Source organism: Mastigoproctus giganteus, chromosome 4 (assembly GCF_048544385.1).
Source record: "Mastigoproctus giganteus isolate SK-2022 chromosome 4, ASM4854438v1, whole genome shotgun sequence".
NCBI lineage: Eukaryota > Metazoa > Arthropoda > Arachnida > Uropygi > Thelyphonidae > Mastigoproctus > Mastigoproctus giganteus.
The window spans coordinates 173,597,657-173,614,827 of NC_143578.1; the positions used below are offsets into that span (position 1 = coordinate 173,597,657).

The 17,171-nt window shown below is 37.1% G+C and overlaps 1 protein-coding gene across 1 annotated transcript in view; it reads right to left on the reverse strand.

Moving 5' to 3' along the window:
* Positions 1 to 17,171, reverse strand: part of LOC150087211 (glycogen debranching enzyme) — a 763,093-nt gene that overhangs the window by 178,937 nt on the left and 566,985 nt on the right. The gene's annotated exons all lie outside the window — the stretch shown is intronic.

Here is a 17,171-nt window from a genome sequence, read left to right on the forward strand (position 1 = left end):
TTTTGTATTGCAATCATTTTGTTTTTCACTCTTTATTTTATCCATAATTAACAGGGGAAGAAAATTAGAATTTTTAAATATGTCTGCACGTGACTTTATTAGCAGGAGACAAACAAGTAACATGTCTATTTCTGATGGTTGAGGGAACACACCGAGGAGAACAAATGCTTGTGTATTGGCCATCACTGATGCTTAGCATGCAATTCAAATCTTTTTCAACTATCACATAAAAAAGATCGTGTTAACTGGAAATTTGCATTGCGTAAAGTAAAAAGTGGTTAAATTTTTTCAAATCGCAGTAACTGAAAAACGCATTAATCAAAATTGTGTTATGCGAGGCTTGGCCATACACATAAGAACTGGAAATTTGCATTGCGTAAAGTAAAAAGTGGTTAAATTTTTTCAAATCGCAGTAACTGAAAAACGCATTAATCAAAATTGTGTTATGCGAGGCTTGGCCATACACATAAGAAAACTGAATGGAAAACTACATGTGACAAGATAGACAAGTAATGAATTATAAAATATAAATGAAATGCAGTGATATGCATTTAGATTAAGAATGGATCAAATAAAAAGTTATTTGATAAATCAATTATAGTATACAATTTAGTCACATAGTATTGAATTATTTAAAACCGGAGAAAACCTCTTTTTTATATATATATACATCCATATTCTCAAGTGTATTTAAGAGACGTTGAGTATTTAAGGGAACTGAATCAGAGTAAGTCCCCTCAGAATTTTATTTCTATTCACCACACATTGAAAACGTTTCTGCATTGAAATACTAAAAGTTTTTGCATAGGAAATTTTATAGTGTTTTAAAGTCAACTTTTGCATAAATCTATGTAAATTACAGCAGTAAGGTTTCATATAAGTTTTAATTTTAATCAACTGAATACTATATAACTAGAAATTTGTACAATAACTCATTTAAATATTTCTTTAATATTAATTTGCTAGTAACAGCAATTACTAGGAAAGTAGTGGTAGTGGCATGTGATGCAAGAAAGCAAGTGTATGAGCTTATGCAGCATCAGCCAAAAAAAAAAAAAAAATCATACCATTCCCTCCAAATGCCTGTCCAGTTCCTCCTTAATTTTATTTAACCTATCAACTTCCACAACAGATGCAAGTTTGTTCCAGCAATTAATCACCCGCTGGCTAAAGGCAAATTTCCACACATCTATTCTACATCTGTCTTTTCTTAATTTGAATTTATGCCCCCTTAGGTTCGTAATCTGAACTTCTTTCACTTTCTTATTCCAAAGGTGTTTTTCCTCCTGCTTGGAAATTTGCTCATATCCAGCCAGTTCCTAAAAAGGATTAGGAACTGGCTCCTAATTCAATTATCGTCCCATTGCAATTACTTCTACTCTTTCTAAAGTAATGGAAAAATCAATTAACCGCCAACTCTTAAACTACCTAGAAACCTTCTGTCTGATCAACGATCGCCAGTATGGATTCCGTCAGTGTCGATCCACTGGTGGTATTCTGGCTTATGTTACCCATTTATGGACTAATTCAATGGAAAAGTTCGGTAAAACACAAGTAGTTGCTTTTGACATCTCAAAGGCTTTTGATCGTGTTTGGCATAAAGGTCTTCTAAACAAGCTTCCATCTTATGGTTTGCCAACTGTTTTTAGTAATTGGTTATCCAGTTTTCTCTCTGATCGCTCACTGAGGGTGATGGTAGATGGCTCTCTGTCTTCTAACCTCCACTAATGCCGGTGTCCCCCAAGGCTCAGTTCTTTCCCCCCCTCTTTTCCTCTTGTATATTAATGACCTTCTTCCACTGACTGGCAATCCTATCCATAGTTTTGCCGATGATAGCACGTTGCATTCCACTTTCCATTTTGAGAAACCTTGTCCTGCTCAATCAGCTTCAAGTTCTCGAAAATCTGCTACCAATTCCTTAAATGCCGATCTTCAGGTAATTCTCCAGTGGGGCAAAGACAACTTAGTTGATTTCAACCCTTCTAAAACTCAGTCTTGCCTTATATCTCGCAAAAAGGATTCTTCTGCTCCTATGCTTATCTTTAGGGACACTCCGATTTCTAGGCAAAATGATATATCTCTTTTGGGGATTACCCTGACTTCTAATCTTTCTTGGCGCAAGCACATTACAAATATTGCTTCCTCTGCATCTAAAAAACTTGGTTTTTCTCTTTCGCTCTCGGCATTACTTTTCTTCCAAACAGCTGCTCACTCTGTATAAATCGCAAATCCGCCCTGCCATGGAATATTGTTCCCACATTGAGGTGGTGCCCCCAAAACCTCTCTCAGGCTTCTTGATTCCATTCAGAAGAGGGCAGTTAGGTTAATTAATGATTCATCTCTAACATCTCTAGCAAGTGGAGAGTCTCTCCACTTGCTTTCTCATAGACGTACTGTTTCTGCTGCATGCCTCTTCTACTGATACTTCCATGTGCACTGTTCTTCTGAATTGGCTTCTATAATTCCCACTCTCTCTTTCAAAACAGTCCGAACACGTGCCGCCACCAGCCAACATCCATTTACTGTCCAACTTCAAACCCACAGAACCAACTTTTCATCTTCCTCATTTATTCAGTTTTCTGGAACAACCTTCCTTGATACGTATTTCCTGAAAATTACATTCAAGTCCAATGTTAACAAATATCTTCTTTTGTCTTCTCAACCTCCAACCCAAGCACGGTACTAAGTACTATTGGTTCTAATACCTCTCGTGTTTGGGGTTCACATAAAAAAAAAAAAAAAAAAAAACCACTGTACTCACCTTTAAGTAAATCCCACATCAATACACTGTGATCACTGCCACCTAGTGGTTCCTTTATCTGCAAATTCTTAATATACGATTGATCACTGCTGATAACCGATCAAGAGTATTACCCTCTCTGGTTGCCTCTCGAACATGCTGCTGCTGCTGCTGCAGAAAACAATCATCCAATAAATCCACAAAAGTTTTACTTGTGTGTGAGTGACCAACCCACAAGTTCCAGTCAATATCTGGGAAGTTAAAACCCCCCATTATAAGACATTCTGAATTACTAGCCCACTCTATTTCTCTGTACAACTGTTCATTGTACTCATTCGAGTCATTAGGCCTATAACACACTCCTACTTTTATTTTTGCTTTCGCAGTGCTTATGTCACACCAAACTGACTCAACAGTGCACTGTTCATCTATATCAACCGGGTGCACTTCTTTTGATGTTTTTCTTAATTAACAGCATAACACCTCCTCCCTTCCTATCCTGTACATTGTACTCCACAAATTCCAGTTTTGCATTCCTTATATCTGTGTGACACCACGTTTCTGCTATCCCAAAAATATCTGCCTTTGATGTCTTGACCAACACTTCAAATTCATCAAATTTATTTACTATACTTCTAACATTGGTATACATGTACCTATTCCTGTTCCTAGTTACCCTGAAACATACCATATACCCACCTGTTTCACAATGACTGCCATCAGTCCCTGAAACCCCAGCACCCCTCTCTCGAGGTTGCTACTTATTCTATTAGAAGTTGTGCAAGAATTACCTTCACCTCTGCCTGCGGCTACTTTTAACCTTTTAGTCTGTGAATCCTCCCAAGCTTGGAGTTTTCCGACCCACCTAACACTGCCTTGATAGCATCAGGAAATATTCTTGCTGATGCTATCTGTAAGAGCAATTACATTACTCTTACAGTTACTCACTACTCAGATTCATTATTAAACTTTCTTGTGTTAATTTTGAAGAAGCTTTCTCTGGGCAAAGATACAGCCTTAAAGTTATTAGTTTATTCAATTTATTATTGAGTAAATTAGTAATATATAGTCAAAGTTCTTTATAGCGACTCTCTTTTTAATGTCCTGACACGTTATAATGTCCAATGTGATTGATTCTGGCCAATTTCTCATTAACCTAATGCTATTTTACATTCAGTATAACGACCTTGAAAATAAAAGGATTTCTCTATAATAACCATTAATTTCTACCTCTTAATCTGAATTTTCACTTTCTTATTATGATATTCGTGTTTAAAAATGACGGAATGCTTCAAATATATATTGAGTAATTGCAGCCTGACGATGGTTACAATTAATCAACTACAGTAAGTCCTTGAGTTTTACATAACTCGGGAATGACTAATAAAATATTGCTACTATATCCCTGATGTGCCAAAATTACAAAAACCACATAATATCCTCAGAAGAATAAAGAAAAACAGTTATATATTTTTAATTAGTTCAATTAAAAACTTTACTCGGGACAGAGGTGAAGTTGCCAGAGTGCACACAAGAAAAGAAAACATAAAAGGAAGAAAAAATGCATGTCATTGTACTGTAAAAACTGATACATATTTCGTAGCTTTGGTTATTATGGTTGACTTCGTTGGTGCCGATCCCTTCACCAGTTCTCGTATTTGTCTTTGTCATTTATTATTGTGTTCACTGTTGACACTGAATGTCAACAGTGCAATACTTGTTAATGTTTTACCATTTTCATACATGCTTATTATTTTAATTTTCTGATCCAAATTGATCGCTTTCCTTTTCTTAGTAGATTTACTAGTACCAGTGTCACTTATTTAAGCTTCGTAAACTTTTACACAGTATCTCAGTTGTGCAATTTGTGCGTGTCGCATTTGTTGTTATTGATGGCATGTTTTTTTTTACTGTTTTAAATTTTACAATCCTAAGAAAAAAAAAAAAAAAAAAAAAGAGTGAAAAAAAATGTACGTAACTCCAAAGTTATGTAACTCGGGGACTCACTGTACTGAAGAAAAGAGCATGGGAAATGTTAAAAAAATCATGCGCTTTTCTCGCAGTGCTGTAATCAAATGAACATCAGCTAGAAGTCAGTTGAAAGTGGATAGCTTTGCCAATTACAGAAAAGGATTTTGAAAGCTGTTGATAATGGTGTGCATTGTAAGACTGGCAATCACCATACAGTTCTGCATTCATAAGGGTACTTATGAATGCAGAACTCTTCACTATTCTGAATGATTGGAAAAAGATTGAAAGTTGAGAGAAATCTGCTGCTGCATCGGGTAGAATTCAAGCATGAAAGGCAAAGTATCTGGATCTTGAAAAGGTAATTTTGAAATGGCTAATGATGATGTATGCAAAAAAAAGTCCCATTGATTAGGCTAGGGTTGAATCGTTTGTGCATCGAATGGATATTGAAGAATTTAAAAGTTCAGATGAAATTTAATAGACTCGTCATGGCCTGTCTTTCAAAAAAACATGTTAGGTGAAAGTGCAGCCGTGGACGGTGACAGTGACACTGCAAAGGAATGAAGGAAAATCATTTAAAAAATGTTTTGGTGACATATGACCATAATAACATCTTCAATGCTGATGAACGTGGACTCTTTAAAAGCCCAGAAGCCTCAATGCTTTAATGGTTTGAAGACATTACCGACTATGTATCCAGCAAACCAAAAAGGCATGGATGACATCAAAAATCTACGAAGAATGGATCAGAGACTGAGATTGCAGGATGAGTGAGAAGAATAGAAAAATTATGTTGTTTGTGGATAACTGCACTTCTCATTGTCAAGTAAACGTCCTAAATCCAATCACTGTCAAGTACTTACCACCAAATGTGACGTCAGTTCTTCAGCTACTTGATAATGGTGTAATCCAGTTTTTTTAAGAAAAACTACAGAAGAATGCTATTAAATAAAATTTTGCTATATCTTGAATGAAAAATTCAGTGTGAAGTCGATATCCTGCAGGCAATGTATTTATGTGTTTAAGTGCATGGAATGAAGCTGATGAAAAACTGATCGACAACTGCTACCAACATGTGGGATTTACCACCTTGAGTGATCCAACATGTGAAGTTTTGCATGCTTCTTCCACTATTAATTTAATACTGTAGTATATATTATTAGCATTAATAGAGGCATATGATGCAAGAAAACAAGCTTATATAGCATTTGCCAAAAAAAAAAAAAAAAAACTTCCCATTCCATATATCCATTCACTCCAAATGTTTGCTTAGTTCTGCATTGAACCTATAAGTTGTTGACCACCATTACAACAGATGGAAGTTTGTTCCAACAATCAACCACCCGCTGACTAAAGGCAAATTTCCGCACATCTATCTGACAATTGTCTTTTCTCAATTTGATTTTATGTCCCATCAGATGAGTAATCTGGGCAAGAGGAATAATCCCATCAGCATTGATATTGCTCAAACCATTCAAGGTCTTAATCACCTCAATTAGATCACCTGCAAGGTGATCTAATTAAGATGATTAAGACCAGATGCTGAAATTTTCAGAATTTAGGCCTTTCTTGGTAACAGCAACCCTTTGTTCCACTCATCAATTTCGTTGCCCTTCTCTGTACTCATTCCAGCAGCACTACATTCTTCCTAAAATGAGGCTCCAGACCTGTAATGCAGTTCTCAAGGTAAAGCCTAACCACTGCCTTATACAAGGGGACAATCACCTCCTTATCCCCCTAGCAAAATTCCTGAATAAAATTGACAAGATGCCACATGATCTACTCTTGCAGCCTATCTGCACTGCTCAGAAAACTTCATATCTGACTGCACAATTATCCCTAAGTCCTTTTCATTCTCCACTACCTTGAGTGTAGTACCACCCAGTCGTATGTAACTCTGGGGTTACTGCTACCCATATGCAGTACTTTACATTTGTCAATGTTAAAACTTCAGTTGCCACCTCTCAGCCCATCTACTTAACTTTTATAGATCCTGTTGCAATAGCACATGGCCATTATTGTCATTAACAACCCTGCCAACCTTTCTATCAACTGCAAACTTAGACATTAACCCTGATATACCTTCATCAATATCATTGAAAAATACAGAAATCAAAAATGGGCCCAATACTGAACTCTGGGGAACTTCACTAATAACATTAGTCTACAAAGAGAAGTGTCCATTAATTACCACTCTCTGCCTTCTCTCACTCAATCATCCTTTTTATCCATTGTAACAACTTGCCCTTAATGCCATACTGCTCCAATTTGTACAGTATTTTTCCATGTGCAACAGTACATGATATCATCCAAGTTTATGATATCAAATTCATTTTTTGAATCCAGTTTCTCCGTGACCAATCACAGTATCCAATCAAATTTGTCAGACAGGACTTCCCCTAAACAAACCCACTCTGCTGTGTCTGAACTATAACTACAGTCTTATTATTATTAGCTGCATGGTGCGAGGAAGCCTGGGGCTTTTATTGCACCAGCCAAAAAAAAAATTTTTCAGTTACTCTGAGAGAGAGAGAGAGCACTCTGAACAGAAAAGCGCAATAAACTGGAAAGTGCAAATTGTTTTTACTGTTTTATGGTAGTGACCTCTAGAAATGTGTTTTAGAAAAATATCACAAAGGTGTTCAAAAATTGATTCTGATAATGGAACATATGATAATGATGAAAGGGTAGTGCTCCCTTATAAAAATGACCTTTTAGACAGATAAATAGTTATATAGCAAAAATTTCAACTTCTGAGGCTTTGGAATGAATTACAAAAAAAAAAAAAAAAAAAGTGTTACTGGATTCACATTTTCACGATACCTCCATCTATTTCTACGGGATGCAAAATACGTTTCCACGATTTTTTTAAGTTTGCACCGGCTGGAAAAAACAAGCTTACATAAAGTTGAATTTCCAAACGTCGAGTATTACATTAGCTGGGGAGTGGCTGTATATCAAATTACAGGGACCTAAATGATTTTGTGAGAACTGAGAGGAAAGTGAAAGAAAATTCTTGAAGATAAATGTAAATAAGGCATCAGACATGTATGGGATCTATCAAGCTATCTTAAGAGAGGCATCAAAAGAGATAAGCAATTTTTTACTGATTAACACGAGAGCATCCTTGGATTAATACGAGATTCCTATGGGCTGGAGATATATAAATGCATAATACATATGGAAAAGTGAGTAACTACAGATATGGAAGCTTGCCTTCTGTTTAAAGGAACATCATGGTGTCAATAGTAAAAGAAGTAATGCAGAATCATCTAGACAGGAAAACAGTTGCACAACAGTTATTGCATAGATTTGATAAGGGGCAATCTTGTCTTACCAACCTGATTGGGTTATTATGATGCAGAAAATATTTAGATTATATATTTAGATTTCAGAAAGACTTGATATTTCATATAAAAGATTGCTCTACATATTAGGGGGAGTGTGGCATTAGGGGCAAGTTATAATGGATCAAAGGATGGATGAGTGGGAAAAAAATAGAGTGGTTATCAATGGATACTGCTGTTTTTGGACTAATGTTTTTAGTGAAGTTCCCCAGGGTTCAGCACTCAGTACTAGGCCCATCATTGTTTTCAATATTTATTAATGATATTGATGAAGGCATAACTTAATATCTAAGTGTGCAGATGTTACAAAAGTTGGCAGGGTACTTAATGATGGTAATCAGGATATGTTACTGCAAAAGGATCTAGCAAAATCTTGGAGTTCAGCTGAGAAGTGGCATTTTAAGTTTATCTGGGCTGCCAGGTGTTGCTTGGTGAAAAACGTAGACTTCTGTGGCTACTCAAAATGGATAACTTTTCCTTCAAATTTTATCGTATTTTTGATTAGTTAACATATTAATTTGTGTTTTACCAATAGATTAAATAGGCTTATTAGAGTTTGTTAGCTTATTTTTAAAATTTAGTGAGTGATTTTGTAAGTTACAACTCCTATTCATATTGCTATCGTGCCAGTGTTTTGGGGGGAAAATCGTAGCATACCCAATAGCTCAGAAGAATAGTATGGTTTAAATTGTAATAGGAGGGATTAAATTGTAATAGGATTGTTGTACACTTAAGATATTTTGAAGGTTTGAATCTCCTTTGGGGGTACATATCTTTTGTAATTTATCATATTTTTGGTTAGATAATGCATTAATTTGTGATTTACAGTTAGATTAAATAGGCTTAGTAGCATCCATTATTGTATTTTTTTAAATTTAGCTAGTGACATTGTAAGTTACAACTCGCTTCTCATACTGCTATCGTATTGGTGCTTTGGCTGGAATGTCGTAGCTAACCAGTAGCGCTGAAGAATAGTAGGGTTTTAATTGTAATAAATAAGTATTTTCATAGTTTTAATAACTTTTTAGGGATATATCTTTTGCATTTAGCTAAGGATACAACTAATTTAACATAGTGATCTTTACTGTATAGTGTAACTTGATAACGTATATCTAGAACTTGATAGCTAAGGTATAGTTTTATGATAACATAAAACTATATAGCGGAATACATATTACTGCATTAGCTTAGTATAGTATTATATAGTCAAGTATAGTATAGTAAATTAATCAATTAAATTTATTAACCTTATTCATTTTCATTGTTAATTAAATTGTATTTAAATGGAAATCATGCCCGAGACTAGAGCAGCAAAGCAACGTTCACAAAATAGCCGGAGTACGGTGGCTCAGGGAAGAACTGAAGGGGAAGGGGGTCAATCCTCAAATGCATCACAGCCTAAAAAAATGTGTAACCTGTGAAATGCTTGCAGACTTTCTGGGCCAGGACATGATATTACCAAGGGGGATGTCTTTGTGTGTGCCCAATGTAAGCAGTGTGAAGAAGTTGGGTGCCGACTCCGCGTTATTATGGGCCTTTATGAGAGTTTGAAGGACAGGAGAAATGCCCTCGAAAGACTTAAACTAGGGGACTCATCAAGCTCGCAGGCCTCATCAAGCTCTCAGGAAAACAATGCCAGAGATTGCACTTGATTATCAGGAAATATAGCAGCAACCTGCAGGGCAGAATGCGCTGGTCCCACAGGAACTAGTTATTGTCGGTGACTCAATTGTCAGGGTGATGGGGAATATATTATGTAAAAAGGATAGGCAGAAGAGGACAACAGTATGTCTGCCAGGGGCAAAAATTTATGACATTGTATAGCATATATCATCTTTTAAGGGCAGAAAGGGTGATATTGTTGAACACGTTAGAACAATGACATTAATAATAGGAGATCTGCAGATTTACTTAACAAATAGGTCAATGCTGAAAAAAAATCATGAGTTAGGGGTAAATTTGCAATTCTGCCCAGACACGATAGGAGGGAGTATATGATGAGAGCCTTATCAATCAACTCTGCCCTGGAAAAACCGTGCAAGGCTCATGGGGTAGAATTTTTCTCAGCTTGGTTTGTGCTTATTAACAAGACAGATTGTTTCTACAGGGATGGGATACACTTAAATAGAAAGGGTGCAAGAATATTTGCTGATGCTATTAATCTAAGACAGTGCTAGGTGGGTCGGAAAACTGCCAGCTTGGGAGTATTTACAGGCTAATAGATTAACAGTAGTCGCAGGCAGAGGTGAAAGTGATTCTTGCATACTTCTATTGGAATGAGCAGCAGCCTGGAATGTGAGGTACTAGGGATTTCAAGGGCTGCTGGGAGTCATCATGGAACAAGTAAATACATGGGTTGTGTTAGGGTAATTAAGAGTAAGAATAGGTTTATGCAAGAATAGGTATACTTGCATGTACACCAATGCTAGGGTTTTAATAAATAAATCTGATGAATTTGAGGTGCTGGTCAAGACATCAAAGGCAGATATTGTTGGGATATCAGAGATGTGGTGTTACACAGATATAAGGAAGGCAGAATTGGAATTTAGGAAGTACAATGTGTACAGAAAGGATAGGAAGAGAGGAGGGGTGATGCTGTTAGTTAAGACACACAAAATCTAGGGAAGTGCATTCAGTTGACATGGGTGGAAAGTGCAATGTTGAGTCAGTTTGGTGTGATAAAAGCATTGGGAAAACCAAGTTGAGAGTAGGAGTTTGTTATAGGCCTAATGATTCTGATGAGTACAATGGACAACTGTACTTGGAAATAGAGCCAGTAAATCAGATTGTCTTATAATGGGGAATTTTAACTTCCCAAATATACTTTGGAACTTGTGGATTGTTCCTCACACACTAGCAAGACTTTTGTGTTTATTGGATGGTTGTTTTCTACAGCACCATGTTCGAGAGGCAACCAGAGGGAGTAATACTCTTGATCTGATTATCAGCAGTGATTCTTAATGATTAAGAAGCTGCAGATAAAGGAACAACTAGGTGGCAGTGATCACAGTGTACTGATGTGGAATTTACTTAAATATGTAAGTACCATCAGCAGTAAAGGGAAGTGTTTTTGCTTTTGTAAAGGTGACTTCAGTGGTCTCAGAGATTTTTTAAATTTTATATAGTGGGACCAACTGATGATGTTATGAACAGCAAATTCTAAATGGGAAGCACTCAAGGAATTAATCTTGGAAGCTACTAGGCTTTTCATACCAACTAAGAAATATTGTTCAAGGTTTAGGCTTAAATGGAGGTCAGATGAACTAATGAGACATGTGGTAGAGAAGAAAAATGCATGAGACAGATATAAATTGTCAGGAGACACAGATGCTTCTGGTAGATATAAGACAGTCTGTAATCAAGTCACAAAGGACATTAGGGAAGCAAAGGCAGATTACGAAAGGTTGTGTGAAATATTTTTTTTTTTTGGCTGATGCTACGTAAGCTGATACACTTACTTTCTTGCATCACATGCCACTGCTACTACTACTACGAGAAATATTTGGCAAACAATGCAAAAAAAAAAAACAGTAAAGATGTAAACTCTAGAAGGAAGGGGGTGAGTTGTTTGTTCGACTTTTGATGAACCTGCTGAGGTAGCTGACAAACTAAATTAGTATTTTGCATCTATATTTACACATGAGCAGGTCTGTAGGGAAGTGGAGGCCAGAAACTTATAAAACTCTTGAAGGGAGCTAAATGATTTTGTAATAACTGAGAGTAAAATGGAGGAGAAATTTCTGAAATTGAACATTTTAAAGACACTTGGGATGAATGGGAGCTATCCAGTTATATTAAAGGAAGCAAACCCTTAGCCATAATTATGAAAGTTGCCTTGGACTCAGGGGAGGGCTCCATGGACTGGAGATGTGCAAATGTGTTCTCAATTCACAAAGTGGTTTCTAAGGGTGACATGAGTAATTACAAACCAGTTAGTCTAACTTCTGTTCCACGGAAAATAATGGAGTCACTGGTTAAGGAAGCAATCTAGACAAGGCTGCAGTAATGTGGATGAAAGTGGGCTATTCTGGAAACGCTTGTCTGACAAATTTGATTGGATACTATGTAGTCACAAAGGAACTAGATGCAAAATATAATTTTGATATCATATAAAGTAATACCTCAGTTAAAGAATCCTTTGGTAACAAAGCTTGTTTATAATGAAGCCGGCAAAAAATGCCCTATGGCATATCCGAAAGTTTGTAGTAGGAATTTTCACACAACTTACTTCATGATAGAGCAAGCAGTGGTTAATTGTCACTGATATCATGCGTACTACTGTAATTGTTTTAATATATTTTATTAAATACGTAATTAAATAATAATTTCCTGGTATGTCATTAAAATGTAAAACAATATCTTTAGAAACCAAAATGCAAATTATAAGGAAGTTAAAAGCTGGAGAAAAGAAATGCCATGGTACAATTACTGGGGTTAGCACGTTCAACTTTAAAAACAATTTTAAATCAAGCTGATAAAGTTAAGCAGTCTGTGCTAAATTGTAGTGACATTACCGCATCCAAATTAACACACACACGTAGTAGCATTATAGAAAACATGGAAAAAATGTTAAATGCTTGGGTAAATGATATGACACAGCATCATATGACAGTCACCCAGGTTTAACACAAAGCATTAAATTTATTTAACCATTTAAAGGCCCAGGAAACTGTGAAACCACTGAGACTTTTGTGGCTTCTTGCGATTGGTTTGAGAAATTAAAAAAAAAAAAAAAAAACGTGTAAGAATTCATAGCGTTAAACTGACGGGCATGGCCGCAAGTGCAGACATCCAGGCAGCAGCAGAATTTCCTGCAGAACTGCAAGCCGGCCGTAGTAGAACAAGGAAACTACCTGCAGAATTTGATATTCAATGTGGATGAAAGCGGGCTATTCTGGAAATGCTTGCCTTCCAAAACTTGCATCTCCCGAGATGAGAAAAGAGCTTCCGGGTTTAAAGCAGCCAAGAAACAATTAACACTGTTGTTGGACACAAAATGCATCTGGGGATATAAAGCTGAAGCCAATTCTTGTTTATCATTCCTAAACGGTTCGAGCTATGAAAGGATTCTCCAAACCTAATTTGCCTGGGTGACAATGGACTTGTTTACGAACTGTTTTTGTCCTGCCGTCCGATGTTATTGTGAACAAAATAATTTCGAACCCAAGGCACCAGGTCATCTTTCAAATCTTGGCTCACTTCAAACATGCATTCCTGTTGAAGTGCTGTTTCTCCCACCAAACCCAACTTTGTGTTATAGCAGCCATTAAGGCCTACAATCTGAGATGCACTTTTAGTGAACTGATTGAGGCTAATGATGAAACACAACAGTTGATCAATAATTTCTGGAAAAATTACATTATGAAAGCAATCAGCAATACCAAAGAAGCCTAGGATGAAATGACAGATCAGTGTCTTAATGGTGTTTGACAACAAATATGGCCCAATGTTACAGAACGTAATGGAGTAGAATGTGAAATTCCTCCAATTAGCACAGAATTTATTCAAATGGAACATGCAATAGGCTTTGCAGAAGTCAATGTAGCTGATGTTCAGGATTTATTAAGTAGCCATGATGAGACACTAACAAATGAGGAACTCCAAGAGTTAAAGGAGCAACAAGTAAATAGCATTAGCATTAGTAGAGGCAATTGATGCAAGAAAGCAAGCTTATGCAGCATCAGCCAAAAAAAAAAAAAAAAAAACCCACTTCCACTTCACTCCTCTGTTCGTTCAAAATACCTGTCCAGCTGAGCCTTAAACTTATTTAGGCTATCAACCTCCACGACAAGGGATGGAAGTCTGTTCCACCAACCAACCACCCGCTGGCTAAAGGCAAATTTCCGCACGTCTATCCTACATCTGTCTTTCCTCAATTTGAATTTATACCCTCTCAGGTGATTATTCTGAGCTAGAGGAAGAATCCCATCAGCATTGAGCATGCTCAAACCATTCAAGGCTTTATACACCTCTATCAGATCACCTCGCTGGTGCCTAGTCTCCAGACACTGTAATTTGCAAAACTTAAGCCTTTCTTCGTAAGAGCACCCCTTTGTTCCATTCACTAATCTTGTTGCCCTTCTCTGTATTCGTTCCAGCAGCTCTACATCCTTCTTGAAATGAGGCCTCCAGACCTGTATACAGTACTCTAGGTGTGGCCTGACCATTGCCTTATACAAGGGAATAATCACCTCCTTATCCCTGCTGGAAAAATTCCTGTATATCATTGACAATACTCCATGAGCTACTCTTGCAGCCCATCTGCACTGCTCAGAGAACTTCATATCTGCCTGCACAACCAGCCCCAAGTCCCTTTCATTCTCTACCACTGTCAGTGTAGTACCACAGAGTTGATACGTTGCTCTGGGGTTGCTGTTTCCCATGTGTAGTACTTTACATTTGTCAATGTTAAACTTCATTTGCCACCTCTCAGCCCATCTGCTCAACCTTTCCAGATCCTGTTGCAGCAGCATAGTGTCAGTAGTGTCCTTGACAATCCTGCCAACCTTTGTATCATCTGCAAACTTGGACATTAAACTTGATATACCTTCATCAATATCATTTATAAATACAGAAAACAATAATGGACCCAACACTGAGCCCTGAGGGACTCCACTAATAACATTAGTCCATTGATTACCACTCTCTGTCTTCTCCCCCTCAACCACCCCTTTATCCATAGCAGCAATTTGCCTCCAATGTCACACTGCTCCAATTTGTGTAGCAGTCTTCCATGTGCAACAGTATCAAAAGCCTTTCTAAGATCCAAGTATATAATATCAAAGCTATTCCCTTCATCCAGTTCTTTTGTAACTGCATCATAGTATCCAATCAAATTGGTCAGGCAAGACTTCCCCTTAACAAAACCATGCTGTGTCCGAGCTAAAACTGAAGTCTTGTCTAAATGATCCTGCAGTGCTTCTTTAACCAGTGCCCCCAAGAATAGTTCAGAAAAATGAAGAGATTCCCTCAGAGAGGATATTAACAACAGAGACCTTGTCTAATTATTTAAATGAAGTGATTCATGCCTCACATGTCTTATCAGAAAATGATCCCGATTTTCAACGAAACCGCACTGTGAACAGATCCATTTTAAATGCTTTAACTTGTTATAGTGAGATGCTAAGCCATCATAAGAAAAAAGCAAGACAGTCAACCCTAGATGCATTTTTCAAAAAGACATCAAGTGAGCACTAGTGTTGTTTTGCATTATTTTTCATAACAGATTTTAAGTCTACTGTTTTACTTGACTCTTGTGGAGTTTTCTTTAATATTTAATAATATAATATGTATTTTCTCATTTCAAAAAAATTTATTTTGAACAATTTGTACCTCTTTTTTAAATGTAGGAACATATCCATATTCTTGCTATGGTATTTCTACCTCCGATACTGAAGTTCCTTAAAATGAAGTAGAGTACTGGAATGCATCCACTTCTTTAAGTGAGGTATTACTTGGATTTTAGGAAAGCTTTTGATACCGTGGCATACGGAAGACTACTGTACAAATTGAAGCAGTATGGCATTAAGGGCAAGTTCCTACAATGGATAAAAGGATGGGAGAGTGGTTACCAATGGACACTGCTCTTGATGGACTAATGTTATTAGTGGAATCCACCAGGGTTTTGTATTGGGCTCATTGTCGTTTTCGGTATTTATCAATGATATTGATGAAGGCATATCAAGGTTAATGTCTAAGTTTGCAGATGATACGAAGGTTGGCAGGGTTGCTAATTACAGTAATGCTAGTATGCTACTGCAACAGGAGCTGGAAAAGTTGAGCAGCTGGAGTGAGAGGTGGCAACTAAAGTTTAACATTGACAAATGCAAAGTACTGCATATAGGCAGCGGTAACCCAAGAGTAATGTATCAACTGGGTGGTATTACACTCAGGGTAGTGGAGAATGAAAAGGACTTGGGGGTAACTGTGCAGTCAGATATGAAGTTTTCTGAGCAGTGCAGACAGGCTGCAAAGGTAGCTCATGGTTTCTTGTCAATGTTATACAGGAATTTTGCTAGATTTTATGCAGGGATAAGGGGGTGATTGTCTCCTTGTATAAGGCAATGGTCATGCCACACATTGAGTACTGTATACAGGTCTGGAGGCCTCATTTTAGGAAAATTGTAGAGCTGCTGGAACAAGTACAGAGAGCGGCAACAAGACTGGTGAGTGCAATAGAGTTCGTGTTACCAAGAAAGGCTTAAGTTCTGCAAATTGCAGCTTCTAGAAACTAGGCACCTGCAAGGAGATTTAATTGAGGTGTATAAGGCCTTGAATGATTTGAGCAAGCTCATTGCTAATGGGATTCTACCACTTGCTCAGATTACTCACCCGAGAGGACATAAATTCAAACTGAAGAAAGACATTTGTAGAATAGATGTGTGGAAACTGACCTTTAGCCAGCAGGTGGTTGATAGTTGGAATGAACTTCCATCTGTTTTAGTGGAGGTCAACAACTTAAATAAGTTCAAGGCAGAAATAGACAAACATTTGGAGTGAATGGGAGGTTTTTGTTTTGGCTGGTGCTATATAAGCTTGCTTTCTTGCATCATATGCCTCTACTAATGCAAGGATGACATGTGTAAAATCCACAGATTGATATACTGAAACTGAAAATAACACACCGCCCATGTAATACTATTATGAGGATATATGAGAACAAAAAAGGTCAGGGGGATAATTGTGCAGTAAGACACGAAGTTCTGTGAGCTGTGTAGACAGGCTGTTAAGACAGCTCAGGGGATTTTGTCAATAATATACAGGAATTTTGCCATTAGAGTTAAGGAGATGATTATCCCATTGTAAGAAGGCAATGGTCATGCAACATCTTGAGTACTGCATACAGATCTGAAAGCCTCATTTTAGGAAGGATGTGAATGTGTTGGGATTGGTGCAGAGAAGGGTAATGTGATTGGTGCAGAGAAGGGTAATGTGATCAAGAAAGGATTCAGTTTTTCAAATTGTAGCATCTGGAAATTAGGTACCTGCACTCAGGCACATAATTTCCAGATGTTACAATTTGTTTTATTGTTTTAGAGCTTAGAATAGTTTGAGTAAACGAAATGATGATGGCATCCTCTTGGTTAGTCAATGCATCAGGGGACCTATACATG